Raw genomic sequence first — 13,881 nt, forward strand, 5'->3', positions numbered from 1 at the left:
CTCCCAGATCCTCATTCCATCCATCTTCCCCTCTGTTCTACCCATCTCCACCCTCTCTCCTTTCATTCCCTGCCTCCCTTTTCTCCTCCTGCCCCCTTCCTCTGCCTCTCTTCCCCTCTTGCCTCACTCGTCCCTGTCTCCTTCCTCCCTCCCTGAAATGTATCTAATTTCTGGCTTGTTTCTCTCCCCCCTGCTGCCCCTTTTTCATTTACAGATCAACTTTCTCATTCATCACTCTCCCTTTCTCTCACTTGGTCATTTTTTCTCTCCTTCCTGTCACTCTCTATTTTTCATCCCTTGTTTCTCTTTGTCTCATCCATTTCTCTCTTATCCCCAGCTCCCTCAACCAGCATCCTTTTCCCCGAAGGGAAACACAGAGCCTCAGGCAGGCTGAGTATATCCAAAGATCTGCACATGAGGCCTCTGAAATAACTGCAGCTGATGCAGGGCAGGCTGCTCCCCCATCCTACCTCTGGGACTCGGTGCCACTGCACTGGCTGCACATCTGGTAGTTACGCACGTGGCTTTAAATATCCTCTTTTCTCCTCTGCATCCCCCCCCCACAGACATCAGCCATCAATCCATGCTCTTTCGCCTAAATATTGATCCAATATGGAGGCCCTTGCCACAACCAGCAAACTCCAGTCTTTAAAAATTGTTGGGAAACCAGTTCCCAGACAATTTCAATCTCATATTCTCAATTTTGAGTCCTCATTGATATCCTACGGCTTTTAAACACGTCTACGGAATCTGGGACGGACAATCCTGTTTCCCCAGTGGGATGTAGCTCTTGGAGGTTGGTTTTGAGGTAGGGACGAGGAAGACAGAGGGGAAGGCGATCAGAGAGAGAGAAGAGGGGAGAGAGGGAGAATGGATGGGGGGGGAGGGGAGAGGTTGCATGAGTACTCCCTACGAGCTAGCTTCCACCATTCCTTTCATGAACTTCTTTCTTTTCACTACAATCCCCACTTCCTAAATCCTGATACTGTTGTATTATCTTCCTTGGTCACAATTCTGCTTTTGTATATTCTCTCAATGGCCCCATCACCACAATACTGCATTTTCAGCCAACATTTTCATTACTTTAATTCATGTGATATTTTCTTGCAGATGATCTGTGGTCATAAGTATTTATTGATATGTTTCTGTAGAGCCTTCAAATTCTTCTATACTTCCACTAGATAGTTAAGTTTGCCGTTGCCAATGCTGGCCGGGACGATTTGAGGATCTCACTAAATGTTCCATTTAGTAGTAGTGATGGGCGGTGTTTACATAGGACAGTGTCTTAATCAATGGGACCTTACAACACACACTTGCTTGAAATTCTTTGTGCTTGGGAATTAACTGCAATCCCTGTTATGATTGACATTCAGTGCGTTATTTTCTTTCCACCTGTCTGTGAAGGGTAGACAGTTGGTTGCTGATCCATTTAGTTTAGCAAGCATGCAGCCCAGGGTATCTAAGGGTATCACAAACCTGCTATTGCTTGATCTTGTGTGGCTAAACATCGCTTGTCCCTCTAAGAAGTTGAATGCCAACCACTGGGCCTCTCATAAGAATTAGCATCGAGGAGTCTGCTTCATTATTGGAATTAACCAAACAAATTGCTGCCCTAATTGAAAACACCCATACACCACCACACACAGAATCGAGACATAGCTGCCAGTCTGTCCATCGTTTCCGCCTTATGGTTTTCTCTGTTAGGTAAATTGAGTCTAAGATTCCAATCCTGGTGGTATACTTTTGACAGTTCTTTTCTGTTTGAGCTTCGCAACCATACTCCCCGAAAATTCAAAGGCTTTGGTTTTCTGAAAGCAGCTCTGCTGGGTTTTAGGACTACCACCTCTGTATCGCTATTTGGCGTTTTTTGGTCAAAACTTCCATGGTACCTGATCATCAACATACCGCTGCCAAGAACTCAAGTTCTGGAGTAATAAAAATATTCACTTTTGTTTTCCTTGATATTTCTAGGTATGTTAACCCTGATAAAACCATACCAACACCATCTCGCCGAAACCATCGAGTATTGTCACCAGTCCAAGTACAATGGTGCAATTATATTTGCTTTGTTTGGCTGTATTGCCTACCCAATATCAAGGCGTGGGTGGAGTTAGATTAATAAGCACACACCCAATTACAGTCATTGGCCAGGTCTCGTTTACACAGCTATGACATGTTGTACTGTCTGTGTGTGTATCTGTGACCCTCACATTAGATGATAGGTGAATTCCCATGGTTAAGGGTTGGACAAATTGACTCTTTGCCATACCTGGTAAGCAGATGCAAAATTGTGGGCAATTCTGATGTTTCTACTTCCACTTCCTGTGAGATGAAGAAATGAATGAGAAATGCCCTGCAAAGAAGAATTCTGTATTGCAGGTATCGAGGAATGGAAGGAACAGGGAATTCTTGTGTTGCCAGCACTGTCAGGGGTTGGCCTACTGGGGACTCTACAAATGCTCAACATAATACATGCCGGTGGCAGCAGAGGCACTCATTTTGGGCACCAGGACTGATTTTTCATCATCAGACTGACACAGAGTAAGAGAGAGAAAAACAAGCAAAAGGTAAAAGAAGACCAGAAGGATCTGAAAACAGGGACAAAAGGAGGCAGTAGGGATGAAAATGTACCTGCAGCAGTGAGGAAAAAGAGACAGGAAGTGTAGGCTGGTGGAGGAAAGAGGCACAGAGAGAAATCAAGACTAGGCACCCTTGATATTTGCCAGCACCAGTATTCAGCCCTGCCAGCTGCCGGCCCCTGGGACAAACTGTGGACTCCTCCATTTATATTTGTTTACAGATTAGCCACTGGGTGAAAGCCAGACATATCTGTTGTCTTTATACTCATGTGTAAAGTTACTATAACCCTAAACCTCTTGCTTACTCTTAGTATTTTAAACAAAAGTATATTTCTATGATCTTAGGTATATTAAATTAAATTGTAATTAATTATCCAAATGTTTGTATTTTAAATGCAATTCAATTAAACGCAAGTTCGTTTTTAAACAAAGGTACTCATACTTAACCAAAACGTTAGAGTGGTACAAATCGATTTGAATTTAATTGGGTGTAAAAGTTTATTTTATTAAATTAATTTAAATCAAATCATTATTTTTAGCAGACCTGATTCCCCATGCTTGCACTTTTTTTCTAACAAATTTAAATACAGGGTTATTTAAAGGTTAGATTTTGGTAGTATATCACTCTTGATGATGTGTTGATGTGAAGATGTATCTCTTCTTATTAATATTATTATTATTATTATGAAATTCGTTCTTTATAGAGCACTCACCCACCAGTAAAGAGTCTCATGGCACAAAGAGCCCAGTCACAGTAGCTTCAATTTCTTTCTGAATTTAAGAAGATCTGATCGCTGTCTCAGATCCCACTGACGTTTATGCCATGCCTGAACAACCTGCACTTGAAAGGAGACATATGCCCATCTCTAATACTTGTAGCCTGGCACCCTAAAATAATTGTATGAGGCTGATGTCAACCAGCGAGCAGGCACCTGCTTCACAAATTTCTTGGGTCTAATTCCTGGGCCTGATTTATCGTAAATTATGTGCCTAATGCGTGCAGATTTTTAATAGGATCCCTTCAAACATTGGTTGCCAGGGAGGTTGCCAGAGAAAGGAGGATTGCTCATATTTAGAAGAATAAACAAAACTCAAGGTGGTGAGTTTTGAATGCACTGACCATGTGCCCTCTTTTGTGTTCGACCAAGACAGATTGCGTTGAGGAAGTCAGTGTAAATTTATACATGAAATTATATAAGGTGTGCAGCACTTAAAAACAGAAAAAAAACCTGTTAAACGAGCTTTGGCTGCCAGGATATTGACATAATTAGTTTTGTCAATGTTTTGTAAACCTCTATTACAAAATCATTAAAAGAAATGGCCGCTCGTGCATGCACACGTGCAGTCACTGGTAGCCACCTTTAAATATTTTTGAAATTTTACAAAACATTCAAGGATGGCCGCTCACGTGTGTGTATGCATGCACTCATACAAGGAGATGCCATTGTATGATTTTGTAATAAAGTTTTACAAACGCATTCAGACAGCCACTCTGGAATGCACATGCGCAGATGGCCATCATGGACTGGGTTGGAAGGCCATTCAAAGATGGCCACCCTTGCATGCAGTGGGGCCATCATGGTGCAGTGAGGGCAGCCACAAGTAGTACACTGCAAGCCGTGGACCGTAGCCGTATCGGGGAGGACCTTTGCAAAATTAAAAATAAGTGAGAAATTGAATCAAGGAAATAAAAAAAATATATAAATCACACAATGGGTGGACAATAAGTGCTGAGCAATGAGACACACTACATTCTCTGTGTGTGGCAACAATATGCTTTGGCAGAATGCCGTCACTCACCGAAAAAAAACAATGTTGGAAAGGGCCGTGGTAAGTGGAAACAAAATGAGAATGGCAGTTGTGAAGACCAATGGATGAGGGGGGATTGATGAATGCCCGTATGTTTAAGGACATTACACTTATATTTTTATGAAACTCAAAAGGCCTTGTCTAACCCCAGACCTAAACATGGGAAGGTGGTAACAACCGTGTATTGCAACCATTGCTTTCTGCTGATCTAAGCACAGGTCATAGCCTTGCGTGGTTCCTACATATATCACCTCCTCTGCAGGGGGAGGTGCTGAGCGCACAGTGGGTGGCCACGAGGGCTGTCCCACTAGCAAGGCTACTTTCAAATTTAACAGTATTACCATTCTGGATAGACTGAACTTGGAAAAAAGTTTCCTGCTTCCAACAGTGAGTGGCCGGGACTGTTTGGGGAAGAATGCACTTGAAGATAAAGTGGAAGTTGCCTATCTTTTGCACACAAATACATTTTAATATTATGAGGCCATGCATGACAAGAAAGCGGTTGTAGGGATACGTTTAGAAACCAAGGCCAATATTTATGGAAAGTTAATGTTGCCTTAGCATTATTTATTTTGACGCTATTGTGTGCTACCTTAACTCCATATTTATATTTTGAAGCTAGAACAGTATAGCGCCAAATTAATGGAGTTAGCGCCATTTCTAGGAAGTGCCAACCCACTTTGTGTCAATGAGATGCAAGGTAGGCGTTCCCTTATTAAAAATGACGCAGGCCCCCAGCGCCATATTTAAATCCCAGCGTTGAAACGAAGCGCAACTAGGAGGCGGACCTAAATAATGGAGTAAGCCCGATTAGCATCATTATTTAATGCCTGATTAGACCAGGCGTTAATGTGCTGGTAGGCCCATTTTCATAGGGAAACACCATGGAATAGGCACAAAGATGCCCAGCCCAACTCCCAGCATCACCACCACCCACCACGCAGGAACACTACTGGAGGAGGGAGACTATCCCAGGTAAGTTGTAGGTAAGTGTACATGTGTAAGTGTTGTGTGCCACTGGAGTCCCTTACATGGGGCCCCCTGGCTGGCACTGGGTATGTTGTGCTTGCCCTGGGGGCACTGGTCCCCTGTGGTGAGCATTGGGGTAGTGGTAATGATTCATGTATATACTTAAATAGGAGTCATTGTTTGGCTGCTTGTTCATAAAAAAACTATGCTAGGCTGACTAGCAGCAGATATTTTTCTGCTATCAGCCTACCGTCATTTTTTACCCACTAGCGCCATTTCTCCAGTCGCCATCCATCACCGGCTAGCATCTTTTTTTGAGACGCTAGCCATTCTTTAGTGCCATCGTGCGTCATTTCTTAAATATGGCGTACAGATGGCGTTAGGGAATGGCTTTAGCTCGCCTTAAGAAAAATAGATAGATAGATAGATAGATAGATAGATAGATAGATAGATAGATAGATAGATAGATAGATAGATAGATAGATAGATAGATCATTTCCCCATCCCCGAGAAATAACAGTGTGCCCTGCACCCTAGTTCCCCTGCCTTCTTTTCGCTTCACGCATTACAATGTAAGGAGTGAGCTTTCTGCAAAAACCTGGGTTGGGGGAGGACATATTTCTACCCAGTCCCAGGTAGGGTGGTCTTGAGAGCTACAGCCTGGGACAGATCAGTTTGTAACGAGGTCCTTACAAGCAATAAACATAATACAGTGTGACATAACATAACATTAACAGATTGTGTATGAGCGGGAAGGTGTGAAACTTTTCCAGAACGCTTACAAGTCAGAAACGTTCATGTGTTATGATTCCAAGAAATGTGAGAATGTCAGACCGTCAGCGCTGCCTGTCTGTGACATCCAACAAGAGTGACTCCACAGCACATTTACAGAAGCCAGCCACTGCCATTCAGTGAGTGTGGAGCTACATCATGTTGTCAGCCTGTGCCATAGATGAAAAGTCAGATTGTGGTACACTTAGGGCTACTAGTCGATGCCATCCCGTAGCAGTGAGACAGCACCAAATGTAAGATCTTTGTCAGGATAAAACACAAGCAAACCTCAAATAAACATGTGCTTAACCCTCTGGTAGCATGCAAACACAAGCAGTCAGGCTTAACGTAGAGGCAATGCGTAAGGTAACACAATATGCCAAAGTAACAAACAGAAAACACAACACAAGAAAAATTCTACACCAATTTAGAAACAGAGAGTACATTTTAATAAATTATTTGACACTTTAACAACAAAAATTCAAATAGTAGAACCCGAGATATGCAATTTTTATGATTTGGGTGAAAATAGTGCTTTAAAGGCTGAAGTACCACCTGTGGTTAGTTATGTGCACCAGACCGGGACAAAGTCACAAGCTCAGGCCAACTGCAATAGAGTGCAGGTCAGCTATAGGGAGCTAGTTAGTCCTGCTGAGAAATGTACCCTGAATGCTGGTTGTAGAGCATTGTTTTTGCAGTGGAGGTCCCACAAAAAGATGCAGGGTCTGCATCAAGAATGTGTCATGCAGAAGTGGGTTCAATGAGCTGCAAAGGCTGCAATGTGGGCTTCCGTCAAGAAAGTGTCACTCTGCACTGGATCCGATGAGAAGCTGCAAGGTCTATTTTGAGGATTTGTTGTGCAGAGGCCGTGGGCTGTGCAGGCTGAGATGCAGGTTTGCCTTGATGCTGCATCACTTTGCATCGGTTCCAATGAGGCATTGTGAAGAGCTGCATTGGGTTTGGGTCGTGTGGTGTCAATTCTGATGGGACCACAGCTGGCCTGGCAGAGCATCTTTAGGATTCAGGAGTAATGGTCACCACTTGGAGGGGGGGGGTAGAACTCACAGCAGGCAGAGTCCAGGTGCAGAATTCAAGATGGTTGGAGCCTTTTCTGTCCCTTATGCTCTAATCAGTAGGCCAGCCAACTAGCCATTGGAGTCACTCGGTAGTCCTGGATTCAAGGTACAGGTCAAGTCCTTCTCACTCAGGCAGCAGGACAGCAGAGTATCAGCTCAATAGAGCAACACAGCAGACCTTCTTCTGTGTCTTCTGTGTCCACCACAGGTACAGAAGTCATCTGAAGAGTTGATTCTGAGGATCCACTATTTATACCAGGTGCCCACTTTGAAGTGGAAGAAGCTTCTAGAGCCCTCCCCCTACATAGTGTCTGGAATTTCCTGCCTCCTTGCCCTGGCCTCAACTTGTCTGGTGTGAAACTCTTTGTGATTGTGGTGAGACAGAGCCTTTGCGATGTGCAAATGTTGTAGGTGACAGCTTGTCATCCTGAAAGAGAGGAACCATCCTAACAACACCTATTCCCCTTTCTCTCACTGTCTGGGAGTAATACACAAAGACCAACTGCCAGCTACATCTATTCATGTGACCCAGGATACTGGCACCTAATAGTTAGGAGAAGAAAATGCCAACTTTATAAAAGTGACATTTTCAGAATTGCGACTTACAATACAAATTACCATTCAAGAGGGTTTTAAATTAAAATTATTTAGCGACTAAATTTGTCTTTCCTACCTGCTTCCAATTTAAAGTTATCACTTATTAAATATAATGCAGTAACCCAATGTTATCCTATGGGAGAGGCAGGCCTTGCAGTAATGAAAAACACATTTTTCACTGCCAGTACATGTAAAATTTAATAGTACATACGGACATTTTTAAATATAATTCACCCTGCCTTATGGGCTGTTTATGGTCTACCCTACGGGAGACCTATATGTATTAAAAAAGAAGATTTAGGTCTGGAAAAAGGTTTATTTTGCCAGGTCAAAATGATAGTTTCAAACTGCACACACAGGCTGCAATGGTCTTTTAAAAGGGCTACTTAAGTGGGGGCACAATGGGTGTTGCAGTCCTGCTAGTAGCATTCAGTTTACCGGCCCTGGATACATGTAGTACTACTTTGCTAGGGATTTACATTTAAATTAAATGTGACTATTGGGTGCAAGCCAATTACATCATGGCTGGGGGAAGACCACTTTAAGGCTGACAGGTCTAACAGCCATCTACTGAGTATGTTACTGCATTAGATTGCAGGCTGCCTACCTGTGCGTAGGTGACGAGTCAGGCTGCGCCAAATTTGGGACTACCATACTAAACTATCCCCTAGGGGTGGGTAGGACTGCACATCATCCCTGTGAGTGAGACTGCAGTCAATTTCGGCCTACATGCCTGTGCCATCCTCTGCATGTGGGGCTTCATCATGTTGCGAGCTGCCAGCCTATGTTATAGCTGAAGAGTCAGGCTGTGGCAGACTCAAGGCTGACATCTGTCCAATCTCCGAAGAGTAATGCTACAGCACATTTGTGATTGATATCTGAAGAGAGAGACAATGGTACTCCCAGACTTCAAACCTATGCCACTGCTGAAAAGTGAGATTCTGGTCCTGTCAGAGTTTAAACCTATGCCACATCCAAAGAGTGAAATACTGGTACTGTCAGACTTCAAACCTGTGCCACACGTGAAGAGTGAGACATAACTACTGTCAGGCTTCGAACCTATGCCATATCTGAGTGAGACAGTGGTACTGTCAGATGTTGAACCTATGCCATATCTGAAGATAGAGACAGTGGCAGTCTTTAAACCTATGCCATATCTGATACGAGAGACACAGGTACTGTCAGACTTCACACTTATGCCATATCCCAAGAGTGAGACAGCAGTACTGTCAGATATCAAAAGCATGCTATAACTGAAGAGAGAGACAGTTGCACTGTCAGACTTTGAACCTATGCCTAAGAGTCAGCCAGTGGTACTCTCTGACTTCAAACCATTGCCATCTCTGAAGAGTGAGAGAGTGGTACTGTCAGACGTCAAACCTATGCCATATCCAAAGAGTGAGAGAGTGATACAATTAGTGCTACCAACCTACAATATTTTCGAAGAGTGAGTTACAGGTACAGGCAGATTTCAAACCAAATCCTTTCGAACGGCTAGAGAAAAGATATAGGAACAGCAAAACCCTGGAAGACTTTGAGGCCTTCAAACCTGCCACCATGTCCCACCACCACCTCATCATAGTCACCAGAAAAGCTGCCCTGCAGGACCGTATCAGCACCACTGCTCACAACAGCCATTTTAGACTGCACTTAAGTGACTTACAAGTCACCTATATGTCTAACCCTCACCTAGTGAAGGTTAGGTGCAAAGTTACTAAGTGTGAGGGCACCCTGGCACTAGCCAAGGTGCCCCCACATAGTTCAGGGCAATTTCCCAGGACTTTGTGAGTGCGGGGACACCATTACACGCATGCACTACATATAGGTCAATACCTATATGTAGCTTCACAATGGTAATTCCGAATATGGCCATGTAACATGTCTAAGATCATGGAATTGACCCCCCATGCCAAATCTGGTATTGGGGTCTAAATCCCATGCATCCCCGGGGCTCCAGCATGGACCCTGGGTACTGCCAAACCAGCTCTCTGGGGTTTTCAGTGCAGCTACTGCTGCTGCCAACCCACAGACAGGCTTCTGCCCTCCTGGGGTCTGGGCAGCCCAGTCCCAGGAAGGCAGAACAAAGGATTTCCTCTGAGAGAGGGTGTTACACCCTCTCCCTTTGGAAATAGGTGTTAAGGGCTGGGGAGGACTAGCCTCCCCCAGCCTCTTGAAATGCTTTGAAGGGCACAGATGGTGCCCTCCTTGCATAAGCCAGTCTACACCGGTTCAGGGATCCCCCCGCCCCTGCTCTGGTGTGAAACTGGACAAAGGAAAGGGGAGTGACCACTCCCCTGTCCATCACCACCCCAGGGGTGGTGCCCAGAGCTCCTCCAGTGTGTTCCAGACCTCTGCCATCTTGAATGCAGAGGTGTGAGGGCACAATGGAGGTCTCTGAGTGGCCAGTGTCAGCAGGTGACGTCAGAGACCCCTCCTGATAGGTGCTTACCTGACTAGGTGGCCACTCCTCCTCTGAGGGCTATTTAGGGTCTCCCCTGTGGGCTTCTCGTCAGATAACGAATGCAAGAGCTCACCAGAGTTCCTCTGAATCTCCCTCTTCGACTTCTGCCAAGGATCGCCCGCTGACTGCTCCAGGACGCCTGCAAAACTGCAACAAAGTAGCAAGAAGACTACCAGTGACATTGTAGCGCCTAATCCTGCCGGCTTTCTCGACTGTTTCCTGGTGGTGCACGCTCTGGGGCTGTCTGCCTTCACCCTGCACTGGAAGCCAAAAAGAAATCTCCAGTGGGTCGACGGAATCTTCCCCCTGCTAACGCAGGCACCAAACTTCTGCTTCACCGGTCCGCTGGGTCTCCTTTCATCGTGACGAGCGTGGTCCCTGGAACACAGGAGCTGGATCCAAGTGACCCCGACAGTCCAGTGGTCCATCTGTTCAAATTTGGTGGAGGTAAGTCCTTGCCTCCACACGCCAGACAGTAATCCTGTGTACTGCATGAACTGCAGCTGCTAGGGCTTCTGTGTTCTTTTGCAAGGAATCCTTCATGCACAGCACAGCCCAGGTCCCCAGCACTCCGTCCTGCATTGCTCAACTCTCTGAGTTGATCACCGGCTTCGTGGGACCCTCCTTTGCAGTGTTGAGACGACCGTCGTGCTCAGTTTTCCTGAACCCGTGTTCAAGTACTTCTGCGGGTGCTGCCTGCTTCTGCGTGGGCTCTCTGTGTTGCTGAGCGCCCCATCTGTCTCCTCCTCCAAGGGGCGACCTCCTGGTCCTTCCTGGACCCGGGCAGCACCCATTTTCTTCAACCGCAACCTTTGCAGCTAGCGAGGCTTGTTTGCAGTCTTTCTGCATGGAAACAACTCTGTATCCTCCAGCACGCCGTGGGATATCTTCAATGCAAAGGAGAAGTTCCTGGCATCTTCCGTTGTTGCAGAATCTTCAGCTTCTTCCACCCGGTGGAAGCCATTTTGCGCCTTCATCCGGAGTTTAGTGGGCTCCTGCCCCCCCTGGACACTTTCGTGACTCTTTGACTTGGTCCCCTTCCTTTGCAGATCCTCAGGTCCAGGAATCCATCTTCAGTGCTGTGCAGTCAGTTGTGGTCTTTGCAGAATCTCCTATCACAACGTTAGTGTGTTTCTGGGGAAGTAGGGTAACTTTACTCCTACTTTTCAGGGTCTTGGAGAGGGGTATCTTGGACACCCTTAGTGTTTTCTTATACTCCCAGTGACCCTCTACACACTTCACTATGCCTGGGGTCCCTAAGTGGTTCGCATTTCACTTTCTTAGTATATGGTTTGTGTTGCCCCTAGGCCTATTGCATCCTATTGTATTCTAGTGTTTGCACTACTTTTCTAACTGTTTACTTACCTGAATTTTGGTTTGTGTGTATATTTTGTGTATTTTACTTACCTCCTAAGGGAGTATATCCTCTGAGATATTTTCTGACATATTGACACTAAAATAAAGTACCTTTATTTTTAGTAACTGAGTATTGTGATTCTTGTGATATAGGGCCAGATGTAGGAAAATTGCAAATTGCGACTTGCAATTTGCGAGTCCTTCCGACTCGCAAATTGCAAGTCGCAATTTGCAATGCAGAACGGTGTCTCAGACACCGTCTGCAAGTTGGTATGGGGTCGCAGAGACCCACCTCATTAATATTAATGAGGTGGGTCGCAAATTGCGGCCCCACCCCGACTATAGGCACTCGCAAACATGGAGGCCTGCTGTAGTCAGCAGACCTCCATGTTCGTGACTGCTTTTAAATAAAGCAGTTTTTTTTTTTTTAAGGGTAGCCCGTTTTCCTTAAAGGAAAACGAGCTACACTTTAAAAAAAATCCTAAACCTTTAGTTTCGGTATTTTTTCAGGGTAGGTAGTACCCTTGGTAGGACCCTTGGTAGGACCCTTGGACCACTACCTGCCCTGAAAAAATAATTTGGGGTCCATTCACAAAGAGGAAGAGGTCCCATGGGGACCCCTTCCAATTTGCGAGTGGGTTACCATCCACTTGAAGTGGATGGTAACTGCGACACCAATTGCGACCGCATATGCGGTCGCAAATGGTATTGCATACCACTGGGAATCGCAAATAGGAAGGGAACACCCCTTCCTATTTGCGATTCTGAAATGCATTTTACGAGTCGGTCCCGACTCGCAGAATGCATTTCTGCATTGGAAACACGCATTTGCGAGTCGCAAACGAAAGATTTTGCCGTTTGCGACTCACAAAGTGTTTCCTGCATCTGGCCCATAGTGCTATATGATATAAGTGGTATAGTAGGAGCTTTGCATTTCTCCAAGTTCAGCCTAAGCTGCTCTGCTATAGCTACCTCTATCAGTCTAAGCTGCTAGAACACTACTAATCTACTAATAAGGGATAACTGGATGTGGCACAAGGTATAAGTACCATCAGGTACCCACTATAAGCCAGGCCAGCCTCCTACACACATCCAAAACGCTTCCGCAAGACTCATCCTGAACATTCTCCAATCACTTAAGAGACCTCCACTGGCTTTATATCGAGAAAATAATTAATTTCAAACTCCTCGTCCACGCACACAAGACCCTCCACAACCTAGGACCCGCCTACCTCAACCACCCCTTCACCTTCTACACCTCCATCAAACTTCTCCGCTCCGCTCAATCAGCACTAGCCACTGTATCTCGCACACGGAAGATCTCGGCGGGTGGAAGGTCCTTCGCCTACCTCACAGCAAAGAGCTGGAACACCCTGCCCCTGCACCTCAGGCAGTCACCCTCGCTACCTCATTTCAGGAAGCACCTTAAAACCTGGCTCTTCAACTGAAGCTCAGAGGACAAACCCCCTCAGCGCCTTGAGGCCCTTATGGGTGAGTAGTTGCACTTTATAAACCCTGATATGATTTGATTCTGTATCTGAAAATTGAGAATGGGTACTATCAGGAGTTAAACTCATGCGTTACCTGAACAGTGAGACAGTGGTACTATTGACTTCGAACGTATGCAATATCTGAAAAGGGAGACCATGATACTATCAGACGTTGAACCCGCAACCTCTTTGAAGGGTGAGACTGTACTAAGTCTCTGGCTGCAAACCTGTTCCAGCTCTGTTAAGGCAGACTGTGGTTCAATTCTGAGTGACAGTCAGTGCCACCTCAGATTATGAGTCTGTGCCATATCTATGGCTGCCAGTCTGTTCCATCCTGACCTTGGTACTCTCTGGGATGACAGTCAGTGCCATGCCTGAAGAGTGACACTATGGCACTTCCATGACTGCAGGTCTCTTTCATCTCTGATTACGGAGACTGCGGTTCGCTCATGGGGGTTGATTGATGATATAAGGCATGCCTTTACTACACATGCCTTTAGCGCTAATTATATATATGTATATATATATCACCTAGTGGCGGTCGCTACTAAGTAGTTATAGTTAGGACAGAGTTTCTATCGAAAAACTTTTTTTTTTTTTGCCTATAACTTTGGCGCCGCTTGACGAATTTTTACAAAATTTTCAAAACTTATACTCTGCTTCTGTCTTGAAAGTTTCTGGGTGAGTCTTCAAGTGGGGGCCGAGAAAAAGGGGGAGGTCCCAAAACGTGTTTTCCCCATTCATTTTTCCATACCACAGGACCTTTATACACG

Source organism: Pleurodeles waltl, chromosome 10 (assembly GCF_031143425.1).
Source record: "Pleurodeles waltl isolate 20211129_DDA chromosome 10, aPleWal1.hap1.20221129, whole genome shotgun sequence".
Classification (NCBI taxonomy): Eukaryota; Metazoa; Chordata; class Amphibia; order Caudata; family Salamandridae; genus Pleurodeles; species Pleurodeles waltl.